This window comes from Sphaerodactylus townsendi, linkage group LG02 (assembly GCF_021028975.2).
Source record: "Sphaerodactylus townsendi isolate TG3544 linkage group LG02, MPM_Stown_v2.3, whole genome shotgun sequence".
Classification (NCBI taxonomy): Eukaryota; Metazoa; Chordata; class Lepidosauria; order Squamata; family Sphaerodactylidae; genus Sphaerodactylus; species Sphaerodactylus townsendi.
Window position 1 is genome coordinate 132099428 of NC_059426.1, and position 13593 is coordinate 132113020.

General features: G+C 41.4%; 1 protein-coding gene across 7 annotated transcripts in view; it reads right to left on the bottom strand.

The window, feature by feature from the left end:
* The window catches only part of STXBP6 (syntaxin binding protein 6), a 152953-nt gene that overhangs the window by 139082 nt on the left and 278 nt on the right, over positions 1–13593 (bottom strand). For 3 of the 7 annotated variants that reach the window (XR_007243540.1, XM_048485069.1, XM_048485068.1), the window contains exon 2: positions 8509–8571. The exons of 3 other annotated variants lie outside the window; for them this stretch is intronic. The gene's annotated coding sequence lies outside the window, so the exon portion shown is untranslated. Of the gene's footprint in view, positions 1–8508; positions 8572–13161; positions 13385–13593 lie in introns of those variants that run through there. One more of the 7 variants, XR_007243542.1, reaches the window with a different exon arrangement.

The window sequence follows — 13593 nt, forward strand, 5'->3', positions numbered from 1 at the left end:
ACATTATTCTATTTAGATAATTTTACCCCCCCTTTCTCACTTATACTCAAAGCAGCTTATGACAAATGCAACTATATAGCATAACCAATATGTTCTATAAACTCAAAGCTCTGTACTCTCCTTATGCTCATTATATTTTCTGTTTCCCCTACAGCTGTTTCCCCTTCAGTGAGACCAGTGCTAGAATCACTTGTTCCTACCCAAGAGTCTTTGGAATGCTCTTGCAGACAAGAGTTTCCTATTGGTCCTGAGGCCCAAGAGCAGAAACTGAGATGTAAAGCCAATGGTGGTGTTTTTTTCAGTCACTGCACCCCATGTAGTTGGAATGGCTGATTTTCAATAACTATCAGTGCAATCCTATGCAGAATTACACCAATCTAAGCTCATTGTAATGAGTGGGCTTAGACTGGAATAACTCTTCTTAAGATTGCACTGTGTGTCATCAGCAGCCAATAGATGGCTGAGTGGACAATAGAAACAAACAGAAACAAATGTCTTCTCATGGGTCCTCTTAATGTACAGTATATGCTTGTTCTTCATTGCTCATGGAAGATATGGGGAAATATAGCATCCATTTATTGTTTAATAACTTGCAGAACTGTTCTGCCACTTAAAGCTATATGGCAAAGTTATTTACAGGTTGGCACCACCACATTACTTCTACCCTCTGCCATACTAAACTTCTGGGTAGTCCCAACAGCAAAACAACTATCCCAGGAAGAAGGGTTTGGTAAAGGCAAAAAATGCTTCAGTGCTTCCAGTTCTTAGTCAAACCAAGCATAGCCTTAGCTTGGGAATTCACCTCTAGTAGGCTTGGGGAAAGCAAGCTCATATGAGTCCTCAATTCCAGAAGCCCTCAAAAATACACACCAAGCAACTGGAAGAGGGCCTAGTGGTAGCCTCTGCATAAATGCTCCATAATATTTTTGTCTCTCAGATAAAGTGTCACAGCAAGTGAAAATCCAAAAGGAACAAAAATAAAATCTATCAGCTTCCCAAAGTTCATCTCAAAAAGAAAGCCAATTGTTTCTAGCATGCTTGAGCAGATGATCAAGAGATTTAACAATATACTTGCAAAGCTTATATAAAAAGCATCCATAACTAAATGCAGCATTCCAAAAATAGTCCATACTTAATAAATTGTTCATATTACTGGGTCAGGAAGACAATTTTCAAATTAACATTTTTTTAAAAAAAATCAAAAAAGCATCCTTTATCTGTTCACATAGACCACTTTTCAGTAGAATTCAAGGCAAATTGCTTACTGAAAATGGCGTAAACCTGCACCTAAAAGATACTTGGAAGAAGGAGCTGGGGCTGAATAGCAAGACAAATGCTTTTCACCTTCAGGACCCCAGGCATCTCCATTTAAAGGACCTCAGGAAGCTCAGAGCAGGAATGAGTTTTCTGCCTGAGATATCAGAGACCTAATCAGCATAGGTAATCCAAAACTGTGCCAGGCAGTACATATTTAATAGACAAAATGCTGTTATCTCTTTTATCAACTGTATTGTTTGGGGTATTGATATCAGAAAAAACCTTTGCATTCGTTTTTAATAAAACTTTGGATTTTCCAGATGTAAGCTACAGTACTAGGAAGAAAATGGCTGGAATAATATTTCATTTCTATTTTTCCTATTAGAAGGGAAATTTCAAATGTTTAAACATTCTACCAAATTTTCAATACACTCAGACAGAGGAGAAGCCTTTAACCCTTTACACAAATGCTCCTTTCTCTACTAGAGAATCTAGAATTATTTTGAAGGTAAGACATGATCTCCAACGCTCTAACCTTCTACCAACAATATGACAATAACACCACTGACTCTTAAAAGCCAGAAAGAACGAGATAATGTGTGTGAAGCACTCTGAACTCTCAAAAGCATTATATAAAAGCTTTGTATAATAGTAATAATCAAGAGTACCCATACAGAATTAGAATCATGCTTTGCTCCCATTGACTTCAGCCAACCGAACTTCAAGTGGTCATTCATTTTTAATTGAACTCTCTCCTACAGAAAACAAAAAGAACACATAGCAAAAAGCCTCTGGTCATTTTTCTGTAGTCCTCAGAATCACTGTAGCAGCCCAACCGACTGCTGTCTTGAAAGAAGCTTTTTAGAACATTAAATTCAAGAGCATTGCAAGCCGTAACATAAGAGTTCCAAGACACCTGAAAGAACTGGACTAAATTATCCTTTTGCACAATAACCACTTGGTTATAACTGCAGCCCAGACAGAAACTCCCTGAGTGGTGCTTGGCAGTCACTGTTTCTCAACCTCCTCCCACTACCCTATGTGGATTACTACAACATAGTGATAAAAAATACTGGCCCATTTTTTTTTTGTTTACAACATTTATAGCCCATCTTTCTGACCACTCAGGATCACCATATTATAAAGCAGGGATAGCTCCAAAGGTTGAGAATACATGCTAAGTGCGTTGACAAGTCAAAGCATCTCAAACTCTTAAGAGTGTCTTTTCTGAACTTATACTACTGTGGTTTTCCAGACTAGCACAAACCATGCACTGCATATGTGAACATGTAGAGAGAACATCACGTACTGTGCATTGACCTGCTGCTGCATACAAGAATCTAAACAGTAAACCCATACTGTGGAAGACAGCCAGCTACATGGAATCTCTTTTAAAACCCAGACATAAGGAAATTCAAGGAAAACCCCACCTGCTCTTGCTGAACTCTTTTTTTTAGATCAGCCTGTGATATTTCGAAAACAAGGGTACAACCACTCCCGCAAATCTAATATGGATCTGTGAATGTCTTCTGCCAAGGGTATCAATTTACCCAGGTTTTGGCAAGAGGAAAAGGTCACTACTTGCCTCAGGATGCTAGTCCTCCATGGAACTTTGCCAGCCTTCATCCTCGTGCCACGTATCCCCTTAGTTTTCAAAAACCCTATATAAAGACTTCACAAACATGCAAACACATTTAACTGATTTTGATACTGACAGAAAAGCATTCTACCATGAAACATTTCAAGAATATGTCAGTGTACATGCAAAGTAGTAAAATGGATCATCATGATAGGAAAAATTGCTATGATGAATCTGCCGACTTTTCTAAATAGATATGATACATTTTGCTTTGGTTTTCAGTACAGAATTGCTAACTTCTTATGAAACAAGATGTGCAGTTTTCTTTGTTCTAACTGGAAGCTTTTTTTAAAAAAAATAAAAATTAGTGGAAAAGATAATTTAAAAAATATGGAGTGGAATACAACATGGAATGCCAGAAAAGCCAGCAAGGACCCAAACAGCAGCATGCTAAAGGATCATATAAAATCTTGACAATTTCATATGCTCAGGAACAACAGAACTATGTAAACCCTAGAAAAATATGACAGGTTAAGAATTAGCATGTAATCTTGCTTTCACATAGATCGTTTGTAGTAACCGGTAAAATGGAAACAGCTATTACAAGAGATGGAAACAATCCATCCAGTGCTCATCCCAGAAACAATTTATTCAAGAGAGAGAAAAGATTTCACTGGCAGGGTGGCACATCAGGTTACAATGGATGGGACCTAAAAATAGCAACACCATGCAGTATCATAAATACATATTGCACTGTAGTGTGCCAAATACAACAATATGAATTTAAAGTTCCACTGTATATTTGGTGTTAAAATAGTACCAGAACACTGAAAGAAAACTGGATATTTGATACAATCTATGGACAGAATCTACAAAACATTAAGTGCCCTTCAGCTCTACTGACTGTGGTGACACAGACACTTACAACTGTTCTGGACTTCAGCCTGTGGTTCAAGGAACTGGTTGTCCAATTTTTCACTGCCAGACAGTCACTATGTGACTGAATTCTAAAGTGGTGCCAAAGTAAAAGATATTCTAGAACTAGGGAGTCTCCATACAACCATGAAGTAACCTCGGACCAGTTACTCTCTCTTGGCTCAGTATGCCCTACAGGCCAATAGCAATGATAAACTGAAGGAAAGGTGAACTATGCGGCCCTCCCAGAACTTCTTGGAGGGGTCTTGCCCCTTCTACACAGACACTTTTTAGTCAAAATGGAAAAGGTCTCTTTCAGAGAAATTTTGATCCATTGGACATTCTCCTAGCATCTTAATAACCTATTCCAAAGCTAAATCCAAAATCAAGGAAGAATCTGGGGCATCAAATTTCAATGCGATTTTAAGTTCTGCTGCAAACAATATTATCACTTCAGGAACAACTTTGTTAATTATTATGCTAATTTATTGATTCCCAAACATAAAAATAGTTTTCACACTGGGATATCTCACCATTCTTCCACCCATTTTATTAGAAGAAAGATACAGTGATGTGCTGCTTCATGAGCATTTATGCCCTTGCATTACTGGGGAAATTGAAACAGCTGGACATAAGCCATTGCACTGCCCCTTCTATAGCGGTCTTAGATATATGTTTATTATACCAATCCTCTAAAAAATCCCAGGAAGATCAGAAGAATGGCATACTTCCTTTCCGCTTGCAGCATTGAATCTGGAACCTCATTCAGAGTTGCCAGATCTCTACAGCTGCCAAAGTCTATCAAGGTACAGTGCTGATTTAGTGACAAATGCCGTTTTTGATATCACTTAACAGAAGACTGAATAAATATTCTTATAAACACTCTGATAATATGTTATATTCTGCTGGTCCATGAGTGTAATAAATTGACTGAAGAAAAAGCTTCTACATATTGAACTTTCCAATTAAATTTTACATTATTAGAGCAAACACCTTCTTCAAACAACCCACACAGAGACTGAGGGAATTCTAATACCACTGTTTAAGAAAGAAAGAATCCCAAAGAATGTTTGACCAAAAAAAATTATGAAACTTATGATCTCAAAATGATCCTTCAACCAATTATGTTTCTACTCAGCAGCAAAATAAGTGCCTATTTAAAAATTAGACACAAGAATCTGCTCATGCACTGAGGCTCTCCATTCACATTGCACAGAAGGTTGGATACCTCATGTGGAGGTTGTGCTCTTATGAAGACAAGAACAAAGAATACAAAATTTTCTTAGGAAACATCAAGATTCAACTATTCTTCCTCACACAAAAAAAAACTAATCAAAAATTTATATCTTCAGCAGCAACACCTTTAATCTCAGATCAAACATAACACAATTCTAAAATGAAAAGGGTATCTCAACATCAGCATGGAATGGGTCTCATATATGAAATATTTAATGCAACTTACATGGTTTATCTCACAGTACCAACACCATAGATTTTACCCTGTATCACGTTCCAAAATCTGAGGCAGCAATGCATTTTTTTTAAAAATTGTAAAATAGAAAAATAATGTTAATATCTTCCAATTTAAAAAATATGCTTACAGCAATATATTTATTACTTTTATTACCTTAAGGCAATGATTGTTAGTACTGTAACTTATAGGTTTGCCAAACCATTTCATCCACACTGGCTGGGTCAAGGATTAGAACATTCACCTTCCAGAAGCAAAAGGATCAGTTGTTAATGTACAAGACAGTTTGACTCCTCTGACACTGAGAAATAAAAGAAATGAGCAACTCCTGCAAAACCCTAAGACAGGAAGATGTAAATGACAGCAAGAACTCTGAACGCAGCAAGATTGCTTAACTGTCAAAAGGACTTTTAATTGCTAAAGCCTTAAGTTATCCACTCCTTACAAAACCTTTGAGGAAGTTAAGTGTACATTCATTGTGTAGAACAACAATGTGATTTGTCTCCTCACTGGTAGGCTTTCTTACATGGAATTACCTACAATGAAAATATAGCTCATACATATGCTAATATCCTATATTTTGCCCATATCCCACAACAGATATTACTGAAGCTCTGAATGTGTCAACTTGGCCAAGGTTGTATATACACTGGTAAGTCAAGGTCTCATATCTTTGTGCAAACATAACTACTGAACTGGAATTAGTCTATCACATTTTCCTCCCATCCTTCTTCCAAGTTGCTCAGACCAGGATACTCTGTTCCCATTTTATCCTCACAATAACCATGTGAGATAGATTAGGCTGCAAGCAGGAACCTAGCCCAAGTGACCAAGTGAAAGTCACGACTGAGAGGGAATTTGAATCTGGGTATCAGCAACACAGTCTAACACTAACCACTACACATTTTGGCCTCTAAAATAACATCTTCCATGTTCATTTCTCCTTGGTTCTCTCAGGGTATGGAAGACTCTATCGGTAATTTGAGCAGCCAGTTGTAACAAATCCTAAAATCCCACAGAATAGGCACCAGCATTTGTAATGGCTCACTAGACTACAGCAGTCCAACTGCAGAGCACACAGAAGCAAAAGTGAAAGGCATCGCCTTCAACTGGTCTTATGCTGAAACACAGAAATATCTAAGTCCAACAGTATGACAATGCCCCTGGCAGACTGCCATACTGACATTACAGCGAAAGCATAAGAAAGAGACTGATGACAGATAATGTTATCCCATCAGCTAGATTTGAGTGAAGTAGCACCTTTGATACCAACAAGATTTTCTAGGTATGAGCTCTCAAAAACTCTTGTTAGTCTTAAAGGTGCTATTGGATTCAAATATAGCTAGCAGATCAACACAGCAACTCTGAAACTGTCATCAACCAGTAGTTCATACACAGAGAGAAAATATGACTAAACAGAACAGTTGGCTACAGTAGTATGGCTTCAAATAATAAAGATATCTGAGCCATTAGAAGCCCAGTAACCACCATCTATTGCAGTGGTTCTCAACCTGTGGGTCATGACCCCTTTGGGGGTCGAATGACCCTTTCACAGGGGTCGCCTGTGACTCTCTGCATCAGTGTTCTCCATTTGTAAAATGGATAAATGTTAGGGTTGGGGGTCACCACAACATGAGGAACTGTATTAAAGGGTCGCTGCATTAGGAAGGTTGAGAACCACTGATCTATTGAGTTCAGAGATTGCCAAAGTTTTTGATTACACAAGGTACTCCAAAGAGAATCCTGCCTTGTTAAATGTCCACCTGTCAGTCCTGGCAGCTGGCCAAATGACTTTTTAGCCAATAATTTCTGATGTCACATGGTATCACTGAAATCCAACAGCCAAGCAAAAGGTTTTGCCAATCCATCATTTGGTATAGAATTGCTGGTCCCATCTGCACAAGTCTCTGCTCAAAAAAAGTTAGCTGGCAGGTAGAGTCTACAGTCAGTAATACCGGATTTCTAAAGTCTTCCTAAGTTCAAAAGTATGGCCCCTGTTAAGACTTATTTTCTAACTAAGAATGCAATGGACATGTGAAATGCAGTATACAGTATGATGAATAAAATATCTATGGTGGTAGGAGCTCTTTTAGTAAAGCCCTTATACAACAGGACAAAAAAACCTCACAAAATGATACTGACTACATGCGACAACTACATACATACTGCAGAGGAGTCACTTGTTTGTACTGTTACATTCTCAATCAAAGAAATCAACACTAATTACCATGTCTTGCAATCCACAGAAAACAGGAAGTTATCCACATAACTAAAGAGTAAACCATGCTAAAGTCTATGGCCTCACATGGGGATGTTATTTATCCTGTTTAAGTTTTATTAGATAGTTTGCTTAGTCATGTAAATATTTGCTTAGTTAAATAAATATTTGCTTTTCCAATGAACAAAGGAAGTTTTATTTAGAACGTGGCATGCTGGTCAACAATGCTTCATGTAAGTTGCCCCAAAGTCCTTTAATTCAGTTTTAGGAGATGCAAGCACTGATAAAATACCAAACTACACAGATGACTGCAGCGTATGCTGATCAACATAACCTCAATAACCTTACTTGGTCAGACAGCACTATGCTTTCAAGCACTATGTTCTACTAGAGAACTAAAGAGGAACTGGAATAATATGAAGGCTAAGGAAGCCAAGATGTGAATCAAAAAACTTCCAGTTCCATTTCTGCCTTGAACTGAGTAGTTGGCCTTAGAAAGCCTTTCATTCTCGGCCAACCATCTGCAAAATGGGCACAATAATGGCCTATCATACAGGCTTGCAAAATGATACACATAAAATGCTCTAAACACGTTGAAGCACTGCAATGATGCAAGTTGTCATTTTGCTGAACCAACAGCCCAATCCAGGAGCTAGTTTTAACAGCTTCTGGGAGCGACGTGGTCTGGCAGTGACACGTTTGCCTCCTCTGCTGGCATAAGGGACACCCCTGCTGGTGGAGAGAGCAAATGTGCTGACATCTGGGCACCCCACAGTTTCGAAAGCTGGAGGGGGGTGCTGCTGCAGAGTTATGCTGGTGTCCAAATGGACACAAATGCAGGGTGGGGGTGGGGCATTCCTGGAGACAGAACCGACTTTCATGAACTTCCACTCAGGCTTTGGGGTGGGGAATGCCACAGTCAGGGCCTTGGACTACTCCATTCAGCCCTATAGAGGGCTTTCCAGGTGTCCAGAGGAGGTGATGCCATCCCTAGCCACTGGAGCCCTAAGGATGGGGCTGTAAGCAAGCTTTTTGGCTTCAGGGTTTTACCACAGATGAAGTGCTCACGGCATTTTGTTGAGTGCTGAAGGTCTCACTTTCACTGTTGACTGCCACCTTAACTCCATCCAACTGTAAAATAAATGTGCATTGCATTCAGTTAAAAATGCCAGAAGTAACTGGAAACAGAATTTGGGAAATCACTCCCTTGTGCAGTATTGGCTCTCGAAATTGGTATACCTCAGGATAGCAGAGCTACTGAATATGGTGGCTAAAGCAGACTATAACTTCAAACTTTCTCATCTACCCCTAACAATGCAAAGCTCTCCCAAATATTTACCAATAGTAAACTGTGGCCATATAATTATGTGGCTTCTTCTTATGAAGTACACCAAATGTTCATATGACAAACTAGGCGCAGTGACATCATCTACTTCCAGGGAAGTAAGTTAGAATGGTGGCTGATATCTATGCAACAGATATCAGCCACCATTCTAACTTACTAATAGTGGAGTTAAAATGTCAGGAGAGTGTAGTCACAAAAGGCAGCTTTAAAAAAAAACTTAGCACGTAAAATAACAATAAGGTGTGCCATCCAGTCACAACCAACATGACAAAACCATGAGATTCCAACTCATGGGGTTTTCAAGACGAGATAAGCAATGGTGGCTTGCCTTTGCCTTCCTGTAGAATATGCTACTGAATCACAACCAACTCATGGCAACCATGAAATTCTGCCTCAGCAACTCATAAGCAAAAGGTGGCTTGCCACTGCCTTCCACCACACAGCAACCTCAGAGCCCCATCCAGAAGGAGGGGGTGAACTTGCCAGTAGAAGTGGCATGCAACAGATTTGCCCTCCCTGGCACAATTACCCTGGCGGAGGGCCAATTCTGCCAGCAAGCAGCTGCCACCGGCCCCTGGTGCTGGAATGCAGCACCGGAAGCAAAGTCAGCATCGCAACACCTCTGCTGCCATCAGTTATAGTGCAGTCCTCCACTACACTATAACTGCACTACACTATAACTACACTATAATGGCTAGCAAGGAGCCAACTCCTGGCCATTTGCAGTGTTATGGCAGTGGCCAGAACTGTAGACTTACATGACCCTTTTGGGCAGCATCAACCTATTGAGCCCCATAGAGGCTTATTGGTGGCGAGCAGGCATTTTCACGTTTTGAGTCTCCCCATGCTGCTGGGAAGCCTCTTTGGGGGTGGTGGCTGGGCCCCTGATTCTTGGATGGGGCTACCTGTCCTTCTTAGTAGTCTTGCACCCAAGTACCAACTGCAGCCAATCCTACTTAGCTCCCAATCTCTGCTGTGCCTGGGCTAAACTAAGCTATTCGGATTAAGAGAGCCAGCCGGGAGAGCCAGCATGGTGTAGTGGTTAAGAGCAGGGGAACTCTAGTCTGGAGAACCAGGTTTGATTCCCCACTCCTCCACTACACTATAACTGCAAGTTATACATTAGAAATTCTCCATACTCAAACATATTGTCATGCATATATGCACACCCACATACTTTCTGAACATTTGGAAAGCCAAAAGTCATTCCACTGGCTTTCCTGGTCCTAACCTCAAAGGGACAGCTTATTAAATATAAAGTTTACATCAAAGTGTTGTTTCCTACTACACAAGAATTTAGAGAAATAACAATATAGGATTCCCAACCACAATTATTTCCATGTTCTCCGTAGCAAACCAACTAATATATATATAATACTTCTCATCAAAAGCTTTTGCTCACTTTTGGCCCAGCTTCAATTATGTCAACAATTCAGTCCATTTAAAAGAGGCTTTTTCCTGTGAATTTAATTTGAACTCCTTTGAACTCCTTCAGATAACTTCCACCTTCTTCAAACACATGTTTCTTTTCCCCCCAACTCTGGTCAATTTTATCATTTTACCAAATGGTTTTTTTTTGGGGGGGGGGGGATCACCCTTTTCTAAATTGTCTCATCTCAGTCACTAATTTAGTATTATTGTTGTAGTTTTAAATGGTTTTATAGTTGTATAGATTTTATGGGGTATTATTATATTTTTATGCTGTACACCGCCCTGAGCCCTTCAGGGGGAGGATGGTCTAAAAATCTAAATATATAAATAATTTACACAACCACCCGAACCAGAGGACTTTAATGGGTGGGGGAGGCGTCACCAACAGCCTTCAGAGGGCTTCCTGGTGGCACAGAGAAGCAGTAAAAAGAAAAAGAAAAACCCTGGCCACTTGTCAGCCCTCCATATCCCCAAACCAACGTACACCACCTTTGTGGGCAGCATAAGTCCAAGGGCTATGCCAGGGGAGCTCCTGGGCTGAAAACCTAATGGAAGTTGACTCTGCCCCAGGAACACCCCTAGCCTCTCCCTGGCAGTGCCAACAGTCAGGTTTAGGCTGGTGCAGCACTGAGGCCTCAGCCTGCTACTAGGTCAGGCGCCACCGAGCTGTGCAGCACTCACCTACCACCATTTTCGTCCCCTTTGCTGGTGCATTTGCCACTTGTACCATTAAGGGGGGCACCTGCATAAGCGTGAGGCTGTGCTGAATCCCCAAGTCACTTTGCCCCTCTCCTGGATTGGGCTGCTCATCATCTACTTAACATGAGGACCAAGTTGTTAGCAAAAACAGCTTTGTGCATCTGTAATGTAAAACAGAAGGAAATGGAACAGATTCTGGAAACAAAGCTACTAAGTGTTCTAAAGGTCAAAGCTGGCCAATGAAGGGGGCTTAGCTGAACTTGACTGCCTAGTGCAACATTTATGCCAACACCGAAAAGTTTGTCAAAAAGGTGGCTGTTAAAAATAGCTTTCCATGCTTTTTGACATGGAATCTTTAGGGAATAAATCCAGATAATGTATTGCTGCACCACTGTATTTTCAACAGGAGGTCTGTTCTTCACAATGAAGCAGAACAGCATTACGTCAGAAGCAGTGCCAGGCATTGTTCTTGTCACTTCAAGTGGGACTCCTAGGAGAGTCTTAAGAATCATTTGTTTGCAGGATATATTGATTTTGCTGCTGTTTCAGTTACAAAAGCATAATAGCACTCTTTTGGGTCTCTACTGTCTGAATAAAAAGAAGGCATACCTGAATGACACCAAATCAGGGACAAATGAGAGAGATTTAAGTTTAGTTTTGATAAGAATAGGAAGCAGAGCAAAGGTTTGCATATTGCAGATTTGCAAGCATAGTCAAACCAGGGCTTGGAAAGTGGCTTGCTTTTTTGGGGTCCTATATTGTTGTTGACAAAGATGCAGGATTTCAGATCTTGAATCAACCTTTCGTACATCTTTATGGGATCATTTTGTTCATCCATAGTTTCCGTGGCTCTTTGTAAGGACTCCAACATTTCTTGTGTCAGTATCTCCTTTACTTTTGCATCCAGTTGATCAGACCATTTAGCCCTGATGCCTGATTGCGCTGTGGCATTCAGTTCTACTGGGTAGGCGTAGTTGTCTTGTTTTAGTTTTGTTCCTGTTGCTATTTGCAAAAGGAGGGGGAGATGGTCCCCTTCCAAGTATGGTAGTACCTGAAAATTATTTATCTGGGCAAACAAAAGTTCATCTACCAGCATATAATCAATGGTACTTGCCTTTGTCCCGGCAGGTTTGCATATTAATAGAAGCTTTATTTTTGTACAGGATTAGTTACTTCATTTATCCCCAAACCCTTCCCCCCAATGGGGACTCAAAGCAGATTACATCATTTTCCTCTTCTCCCTTTAGAGCAGAAGTTCAGACTGTGACCGGCCTAAGGTCACCCAAGGAGCTGTCATGGCACACTGGGGATTTAAAACCGGGTCTTCCAGAGCCTAGTTCAACACTCGTACCGCCAAACCATACTGGCTCTCATTCAAGAACATAAGTAGAATAAAGTAAAAGTATACACTAAAACTGACAAAACGAAAATTATTTGAACAGCAACCAACTCAAATAAAAATAAAGTATGGTACCACAGGAAACCAAACCTGGTAAAACTCTTAATAAGAGTTACTAGGAAGCAAGACTAGCACCAAAGAAAAGAACTAGCTTCATACCTCCAATCTCAAAGTATCTACTTGATAGCAAGTGGCATGAATGAGCTTTTAGGATCATAGCCTTGCTAGCTGGGAATGTTCATCCTTTCCTTGACCATCTACCACTAGGGGAGTGGCTGCATCCATTAAAAAATTATGGACCAACTCCCACCAACCAGGCTTCGGTTCTGTTCAGAATTTGTGTAATAGTAAGTTAGAAATGTGTGTATGGGGGAGGGGGTTAAAAGAAATACAACCAGGAGCCTGCTCAGGCTCGAATGCCCAAGCGCCAAAAATTCGGCATTTTCCCACTCAATTGAACGAAAGCAAAGGTTACGAAAGGGTTAAATCTCCTAGAGTCTGGGCGCTTTTGGCTCCCCGGGCTCATTCCTCGGGCGAGGGATAAGCAGAGCTGCTGTCGGATTCCAGGGCTTTGCTTAGTTCAGTGTCTCTGGAGCAGCTTCCCGAGTTTGTCCGGAGCGCTCGAGGAAAACAGAAGCAGCCCCCAAGTCTCAGATTTCAACCCTCTTTCAAAACGCCCAGCAGAAATCGAAATACCTCGGCTCAGCTCCCGGAGGTGTTCAAGAACTCAACCCGGCCCAGCGAAATCACCTTTCCCCGCCTCTCTAAGAGCAAATGCACAAACACGAAGGGTTCGGCTTACTTCGACCAACCCTCCCCTTCCCCTTCCCCCCCCCCTCCCCTCCACCTTCACTCCATGGACGTCTTGCCAGAAGGATCGGGACCTCGTGAAGCCTCCAACTAATGAAGTCGACCGCGCCACGCGAAACCAGGCGCTCCGCCAGCTCGCAATGCCTTCTTCGCCTAATGGAGTCCAATGCGCTTTAAGTGGCTGACTGGCGACGAGCTGGTACGGGGCGAGCCTTGCCGGGATCGGGTAATAAGGCGCTCCCTTCTTCCCCGACGAGGCAGCCCGTGGCCGGCTACTTTGTCTATCCGCGCCAGGCTCCCAAGCTCGAGACGCTTAATCATGAGCTGATCTCAAAGGTGGGGAGGCGGGGAGTGAAGAACTCCAGAGAGAGCCCGGCGCGCGCTCCGGAGCCGCCGGGAAACGCTCCTAACTTCGGCGACCTACCCAAGCCAAGTTGCGCGGGAAAAGAGCTCCAGCAGCAACTGCGGC